This window comes from Saimiri boliviensis, chromosome 2 (assembly GCF_048565385.1).
Source record: "Saimiri boliviensis isolate mSaiBol1 chromosome 2, mSaiBol1.pri, whole genome shotgun sequence".
Taxonomy (NCBI): domain Eukaryota; kingdom Metazoa; phylum Chordata; class Mammalia; order Primates; family Cebidae; genus Saimiri; species Saimiri boliviensis.
Genome location: NC_133450.1, coordinates 36,473,190 through 36,490,976, shown reverse-complemented (window position 1 = coordinate 36,490,976; position 17,787 = coordinate 36,473,190). Strand labels below are relative to the sequence as shown.

The 17,787-nt window shown below is 38.4% G+C and overlaps 1 protein-coding gene across 10 annotated transcripts in view; it reads left to right on the top strand.

Moving 5' to 3' along the window:
- Positions 1-17,787, top strand: part of PALS1 (protein associated with LIN7 1, MAGUK p55 family member) — a 101,459-nt gene that overhangs the window by 590 nt on the left and 83,082 nt on the right. Inside the window, exon 2 of one of the 10 annotated variants that reach the window (XM_074393098.1) lies at positions 17,738-17,783. The exons of 7 other annotated variants lie outside the window; for them this stretch is intronic. The gene's annotated coding sequence lies outside the window, so the exon portion shown is untranslated. Of the gene's footprint in view, positions 1-10,012; positions 17,784-17,787 lie in introns of those variants that run through there. 2 more of the 10 variants (XM_074393097.1, XM_074393093.1) reach the window with 2 other exon arrangements.

Below are 17,787 nucleotides of genomic sequence, written 5' to 3'. Positions count from 1 at the left end.
CCGGGTGGGGGAAATCGACTAGGGAACGCTTTCCTTTAGAAGTCAGAAAGTAGTCAGCGTCCCTCTGCCTGACTCAGCTGCTGGTATTCTGCTACTCATTGCGTTCTTAAACACGCAAACAGTTCCTGCTTCCTTGTGACCACTTTTAAATAAAAGCCTAATATTGTTAATGGTTTCTGATAATTTAAGTTTGCAAGTTGAACTTTGAAGCCTGTAAATTGTAACCTACGTTTAATGAAGGTTGGTTTAAACGATCTTTGTAGTAAATTATGTAACTTTCTAAAGATAATAACTCACCTTCTAAAAAAAAATAATAACTCACCTTCTGTTTACTTGATTGATATACAGTAATGTGTTTGGAATGTAGGTTTCGGTCGAAAGGGTTTTCTTGACAGTTTATGCTAAAATTGAAATCTGATGGCTAGGAAGTTTTTAGATGTAGTATGTAGTGTGTGTTTTGTTTCCATACTCGTTTACAGTAGAAAGAATTTAGATTTGGAAAGTCAGTTGAACAAAAATTTTGAAATTTTGATTTGACTGACACAGGGAAAGGTGTGAATATTTCTGATTTTAAAAATATGTTTTAATGATAGCTTACTAATTATGCTTTTGGATTATACAGGAGGTTAATTACCTGTTAAATTCTGCAGTAGGAACAAATGACCTGTTGGTTATTGGTGTCTTTGAAGTATTGGTGGTAATGAAAGTTATTAAATAAGCTTCCTTGAATTATGAACTACCGATTTTTTTTTACTAGATCCCCGTGGACATAGTGTATTGTGGATAGGTTTTATAGGCTTTCGATTTGCAGCAGGGTGAGCTATTAAATTATAATGTAAGAGATTTATAGATGAAAAAGGCAAAAATAGAAAAAGCAATTCATTATTTTATCTTTATAAATCTAGTAAATTTGGCTCGGCGCCGTGTCTGACACCTGTAATCCCAGCACTTTGGGAGGCCGATGCGGGCGGATTATATGAAGTCCGGAGTTCGAGACCAGCCTGGTCAACATAGCAAAACCCCATCTCTACTAAAAATACCAAAAATTTAGCTGGCTGTGGTGGTATAGGCCTGTAATTACAGCTACTCTCGAGTGGCTGAGGCAGGAGAATTGCTTGAACCCAGGAGATGGAGGTTGCAGTGAGCTGAGATCACCCCACTGCACTCAAGCCTGGGCAACAGAACGAGACTCTGTCTCACAAAAAAAAAAAAAAAAAAAAAAAAAAAAAATCCATTAAGTTTTACCAGGTCTCTGAACGATTTTTGGCTAGACAGACTTGAACTCGACAAGTGAAGGTGGATTGATTAAATTGTTTTAGAATGTTAAAACGGGAGAGAACGTGTAAGTTCTACCTGAGGGTGACCCAAGTCAGTACCGTGGGTTTAGTTTTTATATGATCTAGAATTATAATCTTGATTAAAAATCTCATCACAGGGGCACATGTTCTCAGGATCTCCTGAGGGCTATGTTATGAAAAAGATTTAAATAAAATTTTATCAGACATTCCAAGAAATTTGATTAATTATATATAATACTGAGATTCCCTATTTCTCTGATATTTTCTGATTTCAGGGTGTTTAGAAAAAATAGTATCTTGACATATGTGCTTTAGAATACAATTTTCTTTTCTCTTTGTGAGACAGTCTTGCTCTGTTGCCCAGGCTGGATTGCAGTGGTGTGATTTGGGCTCACCGCAGTCTTCACTTCCCGGGTTCAAACGATTCTCCTGCCTCAGCCTCCTGAGTAGCTGGGACTACAGGCCCTGGTCACCACACCCTGCTCATTTTTGTATTTTCATTGGAGACAGGGTTTGGTTGGCCATGTTGGCCAGGCTGGCCTCAAACTCCTGACCTCAGGTGATCCACCCACCTTGGCCTCCCAAAGTTCTGGGATTACAGGTATGAGCCACTGCTAGAATATAATTTTTTATCATATTCTTACTGAATCATAGGATCATTGAGTTGGAAGTAATCTTAGTAGTTATATAGTCTAACGTCTTCTATGAAAAAGAGAGCCTTGCAGGAGTTATGTAATCCATAGTCTGATTGCTAGTAAGTGGCAGACTTGGAGCTACATGCATATACTAAAATGCTTGTTTCCATATTCTAAGTTCAGTGCACTTCTCAGGATGTCTTAGTGTTAAATAAACCAGTAAGTTGTCTTCTCCAAATCACTTAATGGGCAGGGTTGATTCTTTCTCTCATGCATTTTTTCCCTTTTCTTTTTTAGTAACCACTAACCGAAATTCATTCCCCTACTGAAGAGTTTTCAGTTTTCTAATATTTCAGACAATGTTTAATAAATATCTTTGTGCATGTTTTCTTGAGCACATGTGTGGAGGCTTTCCTAGAATGTATGTATACCTACCTGAATGTATGAGCTACAGTGGCTTCACATCCTTGCCTACAGTTGGCATTGTAAAATTTAAACATTTTTGCTAATCTGATGGATGAGAAATATTAACTCTAATTTACATGAAATGAAATTAACTATTTTCATTGTACAATTCAAACTCAGTGTAACTACCAAGCAACACTTAGTTCCATCACCTATCCATTAACCTGTTGAAGGACATTTGAGTTGTTTTCAGGTTTTTGTGACTTAATAAAGTTGCTGTAAATCTTTGCAATTAGGTTTTGTGTCAACCTAAGTCTTCGTTTCTCTTAAGTACCTGTAAATGGAATATGGCAGGTTTAGCCTAATTTTATTGAAAGACCTGTCTGTGGTAGACCTAATAAAGGTTTTCAAAGATATCTTAATTGCTGGAACCTATGACTGGGTTTGGTTACATGGCAAAGCGAATTAAGGTTGCTAATCAGAACAACTTTAAAATAGGGGGATTATTTTGAATTATTCAGGTGGTCCCACTGTATCACAAGAATCTTGGAAAGAGACAAAAGAGCAGGGTCAAAAAAAAATAACAATGAAAGCAGGGTCAGAGAGGTGCAGGATTGCTGACTTTGAAGATGGAGGCGAGCAGGCCACAAAATAAGGAATGTGAGTGGTCTCTAGAATCTGGAAGAGGCTAGGAAATGGATTACTCTTTAGATCCTCTGGAAAAGAAAGCAACCCTGCGAGTAATTTTAGCCTAGGGAGGCATATGCCAGACTTCTAACCTATAGAACTGTAAAATTATATATGTTATTTTAAACCACTAAATTTGTGGCAATTCGTTACATTGTCATAGGAAACTAATACAATGGTGAAGCTGTGTTTGAAGTGGCTGAACCACTTTGCATTTCCACCAGCAATATATGAGAGGTCCAGTTGCTTTACATTCTCATCAGCACTTGGTATGGTCAGTCTTTAGATTTAGCCATTCTAATAGCGTCTCACTGTGATTTTTCTTTGCATTTCCCCCAGGACTAAGGATGTTGAGCATTTTTTCATGTGCTTATTTGCTGTCTGTATATCTTTGGTAAAGTGTTCGACCCTTTTGCCCATTTTTAAATTGGATTTTCTAATTGCTGAGTTTATTATTATTAGACATGGGGTCTCACTATGTTTCCCAGGCTGGTCTCGGAACTCCTGGCTCTTCAAAGGCCTTGAATCTGAAAAACAATTAAAAAAAAAAAGAAAGAAAAAAAAATAACTCCTGGGCTCAAGTGATTGTCTTGCCTCAGCCTCCCAAAGTGTTGGGATTATAGGCATGAGCCACTGCCCCCAAAATTCTTTATAGTCCTTTATCTTTTGTCAGATAAGTGATTTACAAAGGTTTTCTTCCAATCTGGCTTGCCTTTTCATCCTCATAACTTCTATACTTCATTACTTTTGAAGTATAGAAGTTTTAAATTTTGAGAAAGACCAAATTATTTTTAAAATTTGGATATTCTATCTAAGAACTCTTTGTTCAACCCAGGGTCAGAGAGATTGTTCTATTTTGTTTTCCAAGTTTTATATTTTAATTTTATTTTTAGATCTATGTTCCATTTTGAGTTTATTTTTGTATAAAATGAGAGAAGTTGAGGTTTATTTATTTCTTTGAGATTTATTTCTTTGTCGAGTTGTTCTATGACTATCTGTTGAAATCACGTGATCTTTTTCTTATTTGAATTGTCCTTGTCTCTTTGTTAAAAACTGTTTGACTACATTTGTGTGGGTTTGTTTATGGACTGTTCAGTTGATCTATTTTGTCTATCCTTTTTATTTTTATTTTTTTTTATTTAGAGACAGGGTCTCTGTCACTCAGGCTGGAATGCAGTGGTGCGATCTCTGCTTGCTAAAGCCTTGACCTCCCAGGTTCAAGTAATCCTCCCAAGTATCTGGGACCATAGGCACCACCACACCTGACTAATCTTTAACATTATTTGTAGAGATGAGGTCTTGCTATGTTGCCCAGGCTGTATTATTAAAAAAAAAAAAAAAAAACTTAAGACAGGGTCTCACTGTGTCACACAGGCTGGAGTACAGTGGTGTGAATATGGCTCACTGCAGCCTCAGCATCACCGGCTCAAGCCATCCTCCCACTCTCCCCAGTGGCTGGTACTATAGGTGCATGCCGCCACATCAGGCCAATTTTTAAAATTTTTTGTAGAGATAGGATCTCCCTATGTTGCTCAAGCTGGTTTCGAGCCTCAGAGCACAAGAAATCCTCCCACCTCAGCCTCCCAAAGTGCTAGGATTATAGATGTTAGCTACTGTGCCTGGACTACTATAGCTTTAAAATAAGTCTTCACATCAGGTAATGTGACTCTTCCAACTGTATTATTTTTCAAAATTGTTATGGCTATTTTTAGTTTCTTTGCCTTTCTTCAGGATATCTTTAGAAATATTTAGAATATCTTTCTAAATATTCTTATAATATTTAGAAATATATCGAAATAGCTTGTTGATAATTCATATATTCTGTTGGGATTTTTTATTTTATTTTATTTTATTTCAATATGGGGTTTCACCATGTTGGTCAGGCTGGTGGTCTTGAACTCCCGACCTCAAGTGATCTGCTCGCCTTGGCCTCCAAAGTGTCTGTTGGGATTTTGATTGAGATCGTGTTTAACTTAGATATCAACCTGAAGTTAATTGACTCTTAACAATTTGAGTCTTCTGCTCTGTGAACATGCTATTTCTGTCCACTTAGGTGAGTGTTGTAGTTTTCAATATGCACATCTTACAAATACTTTATTAAGTCTATACCTAAGTAATTTTTTGGTCCTATTGTAAATGGTAATTTCAAAAAATCAGATTCCAATTGATCACTGATAGTATATAGAAATTAATTTTTGTATATTAACTTATCCTAACCTTTTGCTAAACTCATTTATTAGCTGTAGGAGTTTTTCTTTTTTTAATAATTTTTTTGGGAATTTGTTAAGTAGACAGTCATGTTAAAACTTTTCTTTCTAGTCTGTATGCCTTTTATTTCTTTTCCCTAACTTATCATATTGGCTTGGCTAGGACTTCCACTGAGAATGTCGAATAGGAAAGATGAGAAGTAGCGTCTTTATCTGGTTTACTTTTTTTTTTTTTTTTTTTAAATAGGGTCTCATTTTGTCCCCAGGCTAAAGTGCAGTGGTGCAACACGGCTTATGGCAACCTCAACTTTCTGGGCTCAGGTGATTCTCCCATCCCAGCCTCTTGAGTAGCTGGGACCCCAGATGGGTGACACCATTGCCAGCTAATTTTTTGTATTTTTAGTAGAGACAGGGCTTTGCCATGTTGCCAAGGCTGGTCTTGAACTCCTGGGCTCAAGCGTTTTAGGTCTTAGGAGGATTTAAATTTTCTTGATTTATTCTACAGTTTGTTATTGAAGGACTCTTATTTAAAATTACTAAATGAGAGCCAGGTGTGGTGGTGCATACTGTATGTAGTTCCAGCTACTCAGGAGGCTGAAATGAGAGAAATGCTTGAACCCAGGTGGCTGCAGTGCCCTAGGATCACACCTTTGAATAGCCACTGCACTGCAGCCTGGGCAACACAGTGAGACCTGGTCCCTAAAAAAATTTTTTTTTTTAAATTACCAATTGAATAAAGAAAATACTATTTGTGTCACTGTAACCAAACGTTCTTCATGTTTGGTAGTTTAGATAAGTTGTTCAAATGGACTTGGAGAAGCTAGGCATGGTGTTTTATGCCTGTAATCCCAGCTACTCAGGAGGCTGAGGCAGGAGGATTGCTTGAGCTCAGTTCAAGACTGGCCTGGGTGACAGAGCAAGACCTCTGTCTCAAGTGAATGAATAAACGGACCTGGATAATGAATTGTATTTTGAATGAAGATAAAATGATATGATTTAGAGGTTTTTACTTAGAATGAAAACCATGGAAGTTTTAAAATAAAAGCAAACTCCTTCTTCATACCAGAAAATCAAATATAGACTCTTGGTTAATCACATAAATGTTCAGCTTAGTTAGAGTACAGAGTAGAATCATTTCAGTATTTTTTTTTTTTTTTTTTTTTTTTTTTTTTTTTTTAAATAGGTAAGATCTCACTTGTGTTACCTAGGGTGGACTTGAACTCCTGGGCAGAAGTGATCCTCCTGCCTTAGCCGCCTCACTAACTGGCACTATAGATGTATGCCACCACACCTGACTCAATAAATACATTAAATCAAAAAGTGCGAAGTGAAAAATAAAATGCTAGTAAGAAAAAGCCATGCGCCATTTTGTTTTGAACTGAGTATGTTCCTTCATAAGAAGTGTGGATGCATGACACATTCTCATTAAATGTATTTTAAATTATGAGATTTTTTCCTTCATCAGTTCAAGCTACAGAAGACAGTTCATTTTTATTTTATTTAGAGATGGGATCTTGCCCTGTCACCCAGACTGGAGTACAGTGGTGTGATCATAACTCACCATAGCCTCGAACTCCTAGGCTCAAGTGACTCTCCTTCTTCAGCCTCCCAAGTCATTGGGATTCCTGGTGTATCACTGAATCCCGCCAGATAACAGTTTAATTATGAAACAGTAACTTCCTAACTCAAGCTTTTTAGTATAAATTTGGGCTAATCATAATATAACGTGAAAATTGAAACAATTTGGCTTTCTGTCTCATACAATTTTATGGTTTCTTCTTCAGTTAATAGTCTTAAATACCCTAAACGTTGAAGTTTTTAGGCCTCTAAGATTCTTGGCGTTTTTTGCTCCTTTAAGGCGAGTTTGACAACTTTCTGTAAATATTTTAGTTCTGTAGTTTTTGTAGGCCGTATTATCTCTGTTGCAAGTACTCAGTTCTGTTGTTAGAGTGCAGAGGTAGCCAAACAAACGAGCATGACTGTTTTCCAATAAAACTTACAAAAATAAAATGTGCCTGATTTGACCTCTGGTCTTAGTTTACATACCAACGTTTGTATTTTATTTTTTTGAAATACAGATGGGGTCTCACTGTGTTGCCCAGGCTGGTCTCAAACTCCTTGACTCGAGTGATCCTCCTACCTTGGCCTCCCAACGTGCTGAAATTATAGGCATAAGCCACTATGCCTGGCCTGCTTACCAACTTTTTTTTTTTTTGAAACAGAGTTTCACTCTGTTTCCTGGGCAGGAGTGTAATGGCACAATCGTGGCTCACTGCAACCTCAGCCTTCTGGGTTCAAGTGATTCTCCTGCCTCAGCCTCTCGAGTAGCTGGGATTATGGGCACCTGCCATCATGCCCAGCTGATTTTTGTATTTTTGTGGAGACAAGTTTTCACCATGTTGGCTGGCTGGTCTTGAACTCCTGACCTTAGGTGATCTGACCGCCTCAGCCTCCCAAAGTACGGGGATTACAGGAGTGAGCCGCCATGCCCAGCCTCATACCAATATTTTAAGGCAAAAAATCAGTAGGAGAAATGACAGTAATTGTAGTCATGTAGTAGAAGGAGCTTTGGGGTATTTATGCTGTAATTCTAGGCCAGGCCTCATTTTTCTCACCTAAGACATGTAACCACCTTGAAAGATGATTGAAAAAATTAAGATATGGAAAGCACCCAGCACAATGTCTGACACATACTTAAAAACTCACTTATTCACTCTTTGTTTCAAGAGTGCACAGTGCTTTGTCACAAACCAACAGATGTGAAATAATTAAGGAGAGTCAGGTTTTTTACAGTTTGTAGTATAGCTAATAAGTTCATATATTAGAAATTTTAATTATATGTTTATAGGTGTCTTGAATTATGCTTTTTTGATATAATTCCTTGGCTTCACAATATTATGAGAAACTTGACACAAAAATTGAGAATTTTGTGTCAAAATATAATTTTATATTTTGAGAGTTTTACATTGTCACAGAAAAGATTTGAGAATGTTACTTAAAATACATTGTTTTGTTGTCAGAAGTAGGCATTCTGTATTTTGCTTGTGTGTTTTAGAAGTGCCTTTAAGACTCCATTCATTTAACATGATTGACTGCTTCCTACGAATGTAGTGAACTAGGTGCTCTGCTGGGTCTTGGTTGTACTTAAAAGAGTATCCGTATTTAGATACTAATTTTTGTTTTATGTTTGAAATATAAGTAAAGCTTCAGAAAGTTGTTTCTTCTGAGTTTCCATCAAGATAAAGCTGTTCTATTTTGTTTTGTTTTGTTTTGTTTTGTTTGAAGTTGGTTGAGATTCACTAGAGCCATCTTATGGCACACAAATGGGTCACATCCTACAATTTGAAAACCACTGATGTAAATAGACCTTTTTCCATGAGACTGTTCATCATTTCATTTAAAATTCAGCTTGTCCACCTAACTCTTCCTTCCTCTAGGAACGTTCAGTACCCTCCTATTGGCAATTATTTTAGTTCTTAAAATTTTAGAAAAGTATGCATTATTATTTTTTGTAACTCAATCTGTAATTGAGGGCTGTGACTATCATTTGATGTTCATTTATGCTCTGAAGTACTAGACACTCAAATATTTGTGGACCAGAAAGATCTGGAAGAAAATAAGTTATGCGTTAAACAGTGGTTCTTCTTTCTTAGTATTAGAAATCACATTGTCTCACATTGAAAACTGTATAAACTCCAGTTTATGTATACTGGACATGCAAATTTAACTATCTAATATTAAACAAAAAATTATAGTAGGCCGGGCATGGTGGCTCAAGCCTGTAATCCCAGCACTTTGGGAGGCCGAGGCGGGTGGATCACGAGGTCAAGAGATCGAGACCATCCTGGTCAACATGGTGAAACCCCATCTCTACCAAAAATACAAAAAATTAGCTGGGCATGGTAGTGCATGCCTGTAATCCCAGCTACTCAGGAGGCTGAGGCAGGAGAATTGCCTGAACCCAGGAGACGGAGGTTGCGGTGAGCCGAGATCGTGCCATTGCACTCCAGCCTGGGTAACAAGAGCGAAACTCTGTCTCAAAAAAAAAAAAAAAAAAAATTATAGTATTAAACAGGTTGTTTTGTGACTGATAGTCATCTAGGTCCTTCCCCTGAAACACACATACCGTTCATACAATATGCAGAGATTCATGGAAATTAGGTCATGAACCTCAGATACAAACCACTGATCCAGGTGATTCATCGACTATATAAATGACCTGCAAATGTTTTTCACAATAATGATTTGCATAAGGGTAATCAGTACATACTTAATGAAAATAAGTTTTATAATTTTTGTAGGCATCTTAAAGGAATCTTATCCTTCTGTATTTTTTACCTTATCCTTTTATACTTAAAATTTATAGCAGGATTGATAATTTGTTTGACCAAATCACAATACTTTCTGCTTTTCCCTCTTACCCAGAGTTGTATCCCTTGCTGTGTCTGTTAATGTGTTATGCAGTATGCTGTATCCTTTGTATATATTTCTTTAATATTAACAGTACATTTTAAGTTCATTGTCAACATTCTTTTTACATATAAGGAAATTGAGGCTCAGAGAGATTAAATATTTTATCCATAGTTCTATTATAAGTGATAGAAGGGATTTGAATTCATTTTATGTGATCCCAAAGCCCTTGACTTTTTTGCTTTATGTATAAGATAGCCTGCCTTAAGACTTATTTTAACATTGTCTTTTTTTTTTTTTTTTTTGGAGACGGAGTTTTGCTCTTGTTACCCAGACTGGAGTGCAATGGCGTGATCTCGGCTCACCGCAACCTCCGCCTCCTGGGTTCAGGCAATTCTCCTGCCTCAACCTCCCGAGTAGCTGGGATTACAGGCAGGCGCCACCACGCCCAGCTAATTTTTGTATTTTTAGTAGAGACGGAGTTTCACCATGTTGACCAGGATGGTCTCGATCTCTTGACCTTGTGATCCACCCGCCTCGGCCTCCCAGTGTGCTGGGATTACAGGCGTGAGCCACCGCGCCCGGCCCTTAACATTGTCTTTTTGGTAAGATTAGAAACTTTTTGATGAAAGCCATTTTCCACTTAACCTAGTGTTTTAAAAATGTGCATGAGGCTGGGCTCAGTGGCTCATGCCTGAAATCTCAATGCCTTGGGAGGGCGAGGAAGGAGGACTGCTTGAGCCAACCTGGGCAACATAGTGGGACCCCATCTCTACAAAAATTACAAAAATTAGCTGGATACGATGGTGTGCGCCTGAAGTCCCAGCTACTTGGGAAGCTAAGGTGAGAGGATTGCTTGAGCCTGGAAGGTAGAGGCTGCAGTGAACGATGATGGCACCATTGTACTCCAGCCTGGGCAACAGAATGAGAACCTGTCTCAAAAAAAAAAGTATTTGAATTAAAGTGAAGAACTTTGAGCCTGTAAATTGTAAGTAAGCTCCTTAAGGGTAGGATAGGGGTTGTAGTTTTTTTGTCTTAGCATCTTAGCACTTAATATGGCTGTGATAAAATAAGAAATATATATTTGGTCTTTGTCCCTAGCAACTGACCTGGAGCTTCTGAATCTCTTGGAATTTCCTTAAGCATAGAAGTGAAAAGAGTCTTTTGTTTGAATGAGGGTGATAAGAGCATCTTTTAATTTTTTTTTGAAAAGGCTGTGTACGTGTATGTATGGTGTATGCACACACGCATATACTCTGTCATATTTGTTGGGAATCATTTTCCAATATTTCTATTTGTCTCTTAATTATATTTGTGGTAGCTTTTATTATAGAAGTTGTTAACCCTCTTTTCTATTTTCTTTCTTTCTTTTTTTCTGGGACAGAGTCTGGCCCTGTTGCCCAGGTTGGAGTACAGTGCTGCAACCTCTGCCTCCCAGGTTCAAACGATTCTCCTGTCTCAGCCTCCTGAGTAGCTGGGATTACAGGCACCTGCCACTATGCCAAGCTAATTTTTGTGTTTTTAGTAGAGACGGGGTTTCACTATGTTGGCCAGGCTGGTCTCGAACTCCTGACCTTGTGATCTGCCTGCCTGGGCTTCCCAAAGTGCTGGGATTACAAATGTGAGCCACTGCGCCCAGCCAAGAGCGTCTTTTGTTTAAATGAATCCACTCTTGGCAGGCCCCTAGATAGCTTCAGCTTAGGGGGCTGGTTGCCAGAAAGACCAAGGCATGGGGCCCTACCTCCAACCTCCGGGAAGGCAAAGGGGCTAGAGATAGCTAGTCACCAATGGCCAGTAATTTAATCATGCCTATCTGATGAAACTTCCATAAAAGATGCTAAATAACAGTGTTTGGAGAGATTCTGAATTGGTGAATATTTCAAGGTGCTGGGAGGCTGGTTTGACATGGAAGCTCCACCACATCCCTCTAAACCTTGCTCTTTGCATCTCTTTCATTTGGCTATTCCTGAGTTGTATCCTTTATAATAAACCGGTAATAGTAAGTAAAGTGGCTTTCTGAGTTCTGGGGCTGTTCAAGCAAATTATTTTATTTTTGTTTCTTTAGAGACAGGGTCTTGCTCTATCACCCAGGCTGGATTATGGCAGCATGATTATAGGTCACTGCAGCCTTCAACTCTTGGGCTCAAATAGGCGTGCACCACCATACCTAGCTAATTTTATTTTTATTTCTTGTAGAGATGAGGTCTTACTGTGCTGCCCAAGTTGGTCTTCAACTCCTGGCCTACAGCGATCCTCCACCCTTGGCCTCCCAAAGTGCTGGGATTACAGGAGTTAGCCACTGTGCTAACTCTCAGTTTGACTCAAGAATTACTCTGAGGTGTTTTTCAGTAGGTCATTTACACAACACATTTTAAAGTAGGCTTTAAAAATGATATAACTAGGCCAGGTGAAGTGGCTTATGCCTGTAATCTCAGCAATTTGGGAGACTGAGGCAAGAGGACTGCTTGAACCCAGGATTTCCAGACCCTCCTGGATAACATAGTGGGACCCTGTACCTACAAAAAATACAAAAAATTAACTGGATGTGCATTCCTGTAGTCCCAGCTACTTGAGAGGCTGAGGTGGGAGGATTACCTAAGCCCAGGAAGTGGAGGCTGTGGTGAGCCATGATTGTGCTGCTGCTCTCCAGTCAGGGCAACAAAGACCCTGTCAGGAAAAAAAAAAAAAAAGACATAGTTTACAGTGTTCAGTTACATTATGGTGATTAAAAATCTTATGTTTGGATAAAGCATTTGTTTAATTTTACTGATGTCAGTGTGTTTGTGTTAATATTTTGTTTCCTTCTCCCCCCACGCCCGCCCCGGCCATTTTGAGTAATGGATGTCTTTTGTGTCTTTCTTGGGTCTTGTATTCTTTTCCCGCCTTTACAAGTTTTCTTAGGATGCTTTTCCTCTACAAGTAACTCCCGTGACATTTTCTACAGTTTTAGTATGGCATTTACCAAATAGCACTGTATTGGTTTTTTCTTTTTTTGTTCTTTGAGATGGAGTTTTGCTCTTGTTGCCTAAACTGGAGTGCAATGGCATGGTTTCAGCTCACTGCAACCTCCGCCTCCTGGGTTCAAGTGATTCTCCTGTCTCGGCCTCTTGAGTAGCTGGAATTACAGGTGCCCACCACCATGCCCAGCTAAATTTTTTATTTTTAGTAGAGGTGGGGTTTCACCGTGTTGGCCAGGCTGGTCTTGAACTCCTGACTTCAGGCGATCTACCTGCCTTGGCCTCCCAAAGTTCTGGGTACAGGTGTGAGCCACCGTGCCCAGCTTGTATTGTTTTTAAATTTATTTACTTATCTGATATCTATACTAGATTTTAAGTTTTTTTGTTTTGTTTTTTGTTTTTGAGACGGAGTTTTGCACTTGTTGCCCAGGCTGGAGTGCAATGGCACGATCCTGGCTCACTGAAACCTCCACCTCCCAGGTTGAAGTGATTCATCTGCCTCAGCCTTCCAAGTACACCTGCCTCAGCCTTTCAGGTAGCTGGGATTATAGGCATGTGCCACAATGCCTGGCTAATTTTGCATTTTTAGTAGAGATGGGGTTTCTCCATGTTGGTCAGGCTGGTCTCAAACTCCCAACCTCAGGTGATCTACCCACCTCAGCCTCACAAAGTGCTGAGATTACAGGCGTGAGCCACTATGCCTGGCAATTTTAAGTTTCTTTAAAAATAAGCATTCTGCCTCAGCAGCCTTTTTCTTGACAATGACCTTCAAAGTTTTTTTGTACCAAGTGGGTACTTACATTGTTGCATGAAAAGGTAGTTTTAGCTTAGTTAACTCTTCTTCCTGTTAGATTTTATAGTATAGTAGTCATATAGATTGACCTTTTATTCTTATTTTTTGTTTATAAGAATATCTTCATATGCTTTCCTCCCCTGTAAGACTGTTCAAAATCAGAACGTTACTCATACCCTCAGTCAGCAATACTACAATAATAAAAGTTAATTGTACTCTAAACCTGTTGACATTGGTGTTCTTCTTAGCCTTCCTTTCTTATCAGATTTTTCTTTTTCCCTTTTCTACTGATAGTCTCACTTGTGGTCCTGAAATATCCTCAGTTTTCACTGCTTCAGTTTAATTTATAGATAGCACCAGATATGAGTCCTTATTAGTTCTGATAACTCTGAAATGGTTGTTTGGTGTTTCTTCAGTTACAAGCAAACTATCTCCCCAATTTAATTGCCAGTGTTTTTGATTTGCATACCAATGAGCCATCTAGGTAAAGGTAATTATCTACTAATTTGCTAACCTTTGGAACATACTTTTTTCTCTAGTAAGCTGTAAATCACTTGAAGTTAGAAGTTGGAATCTCTTATAATGCTTTTTTAGAGGCCTGACACTTCAGATGCCTGTTTCTGGGAAGGTAATTGATTAAAGGGAATAGAGAAACTCTACATGGAGTACTTGGAGAGCAAAGCAATAGCCACGTTAGTTTAGTGATTGGGATTCTTTAAGAGTTTGTCATTGTGAGTTATTAACATGAAGAAAGAATAAATGCAATTAATTCAAGAAAGATGTTCAGGAAAGAAGAAGAAGAAAAAAAATAGAATAAATGCAATCAGAATCATGAACCTGACATTATGTTTTAAAGTATTAGAGGTCCCTTTTGGAATTTTTCACATAATCATTTATTCCTTTGGTAAACTGCTTTCTTACATATTAAAATAAAAATGTAATATATTTCTATTTGTGTGGTATAGAAATGTAATATATTTCTATTTGTGTGGTAGAGGAATTCCTAAAGAGTCATGACCCTAATGATCGCATAAGTGATTTATTTAGAAATTCTTATTTTATTGTTGCACTGCTTATGAAATTGTTTAGGGCTTGAGAGATAACACTTCGATTACTTTTCTTTGTTTAAAGGTTCCAGAACTCTCGAAAGGGTTTTGTTCCTGCTATTTTGTTTTGTTTTGTTTTTTTGAGACAGAGTCTCGCTCTGTTGCCCAGGCTGTAGTGCAACAGCACAATTTCGGCTAACTTCAACCTCTGCCCACCGCATTCAAACGATTCTCCTGCCTCAGCCTCCCTAGTAGCTGGGATTACAGGTGCCTGCCACCATGCCTGGCTAATTTTGTATTTTTAGTAGAGATGGGATTTCACCATGTTGGCCAGGCTGGTCTGGAACTCTTGACCTCAAGTGATCCATCCGCCTTCGCCTCCCAAAGTGCTGGGATTACAGATAGGTGTTAGCCTCTGCACTGGCCAACTGCTGCTATTTTCTACAGACTTTAAGAAGTAATTATAAAGTTTCTATATTTGTTTGTTTCCAGAAAAGCAATATTTTTGTGTTTTTTCCTCAAATTATAAATGTAACACATACTTTTTCTGTGTGAATATTTTGTAAGGTATACAAATAGTACAGAAGTGGAAAGCAGGAACTATTATCCTCATTTTTCAGAGATTAGTTGAAAACAATATTGTCTATATTTTTCTGAATATTTTAATAACTTTATAAACATCTATGTATATTCATAAAAATGGGATGGTATATAAACACTGCTCTGAAGCTTTTTTTCAGTTTTCATGTTAGTTCATAAAGAGTTTCATGTTCTAGTAGCCCCATTTAAAAGTAAAAAGACCAGTCTATTTAAAAAAAAAAAAAAAGGTAAAAAGAAACAGTGAAATTATTTTAACAGTGCATTTTATTTAATACAATAAAGGTATATGAAAATTATTACCATTTCAACATGTGGTAAATATAAAATTTAAAAAATGAGATACTTTCTTTTTTTTTTCTTTCCTTCTTATTTTGGAGATGGGGTCTCTCTCTGTTGCCCAGGCTAGAGTGCGGTGGTGCTATCTTGGCTCATTGCAACCTCTGCCTCCCAGATTAAAGAGATTCTGAGACATGCCTCAGCCTCCCAGATAGCTGGAATTATAGGCATGCGCTACCACACCTGGCTAATTTTTGTATTTTAGTAGAGATGGGATTTTAACCATGTTTGCCAAGCTGGTCTCGAACTCCTGACCTCAAATGATCTGCCTGCTTCGGCCACCCAAAATGCTGGGATTAAGGATGTGAGCCACCAGCTTCGCCTACATCTTTTTAAAAACACTGAATCTTTGAAATTCATTGTATATTTTATACTCATAGCATGTCTCAATTAGAAGGATAAATTTTCATTAGAAATACTTGAACTGTATTTAGGTTTTATTAAGTTCACAGCTGAAAAAGTAGTTTCACATACCCACATTGTTCCAGAAATATGTAAAAGTTTCCTAATAATTGATCAAGTATGTTTTAAAATTTGTTAATTAAAATTAAACTTAAAATTCAGTCACTGTAGCCACATTTCAAGTACTCACTATGCACATGTGGCTACTACTTGTTTGACGGTGTAGCTTTAACAGCTCCACAGTATTCCATTGTATGGATTTTACTATAATTTATTCAGCTTTTCTACTGATGGGCATTTAAGCACCTATTCTACTTTTGGTGTTTAGAGCGTTCTGAATTTTAAATATTTTGATCGGGGATCAAATAATGTGACAGTGGACATCCTTAGAGAAATATATTGTATAGGATAAATTTCTGGAAGAGGAATAGATAAATCAAAGGTGTATTTATTTATTTATTTATTTATTTAGATACAGAGTCTTGCTGTTACCAACCCAGGCTGGAGTGCAATGGCACGATTTCGGCTCACTGCACCTGCCGCCTCCCAGGTTCCAGCAATTCTCCTGCTTCAGCCTCCCGAGTAGCTGAGATTACAGGGGCCTACCACCATGCCTGGCTAATTTTTGTATTTTTAGTAGAGACGGGGTTCCACCATGTTGACCAGGCTGGTCTCGAACGCCTGACCTCAGGTGATCCATCCACATTGGCCTTCCAGAGTGTTGGGATTACAGGCGTGAGCCACTGAACCCAGCCCGAAGATTTATTTTTAAATTTCGGTAGATAATGCAAAATTACCCTTCAGAAACACTGTACAGTTTTATAGAGTCAGCAATATACAATGTTTCGTTTTCTATGTTGTTCCCAACACTGGACATCATTGTTGACTCACACAGATACACAAAACCTTATACCAAAAAAACGAAAAATCCCTATACCAAAGTAGTGATTTCTACATATTTATGCTATGGTGATTTTTCCCCTACTCTATACTAGAAGAAAAGGGTCCCTCTTACTGTAAATATTTCCTTGGGGAGAACAATAAAAAGGCAGAACCAGAAGTCATTAGAAGCTGTGAGACATTCAGGTTGGATTCAAGGAAGCAAAAGAATATGTGATCCTCGGCTGGGCGCAGTGGCTCATGCCTGTAATCCCAGCACTTTGGGAGGCTGAGGCGGGTGGATCATGAGGTCAGGAGTTCTAGACCAGCCTGACCAACATGGTGAAACCCCATCTCTACTAAAAATAGAAAAATTAGCCAAGTGTGGTGGCGAATGCCTGTGATCCCAGCTACGTGGGCAGGAGAATCACTTGAACCTGTGCGGTGGAGGTTGAGGTGAACCAAGATTGCACCATTGCACTCCAGCCTGGGCAACAAAAGCAAAACTCTGTCTTAAAAAAACAAAAACAGTATGTGATCCTCAAAGAGGATATTATCTGCCCTGGTGCCAAGTAAATCAAGGTATCAAAAAATTTGCCTCAGTGTACCCTTTCTCAGGAAGCTATTGGAGAGCCCCCAGCAAGAGGGGAGTAGATGGAGAAAGAGAAGAGAGGTGAGGGGAATTTCCCAGGGGGAGGATGAAGGAATGATGATGGCCCTAAGTGCTACACATTTATAGGAGTTTAGTCGGAACATGGTTCTGTCAGATTCCATGCAGGAAACAGTAGTGAAATCAACCCCAGTAATGGAAGAGAATTTAATGAAAGGCCTGCTCTCAAGGATATGTCCAGAGATAAGTGAATAAACAAGGATGGTAAAGCACCCCCAGGCTTAACAGCAAGAAGCCTTCTAAACCTAGGACTGAAGGTGCGAGGGAGGGAGTTGATACTGGAATTTACCAGAGCTATACTGTATAAGTGGGGCCATGTGATGTGAATTGTGGCCTTAGAGGAACATAACCTATGCTAAACAATAGAAGCTGAAAGAATACTGAACCCATCCAATCTTTCCTTCTTCCCCAGTGGTTAATTTGCATTGACTGGAAGACAGAGGACAAGAAAAATACAGGTAA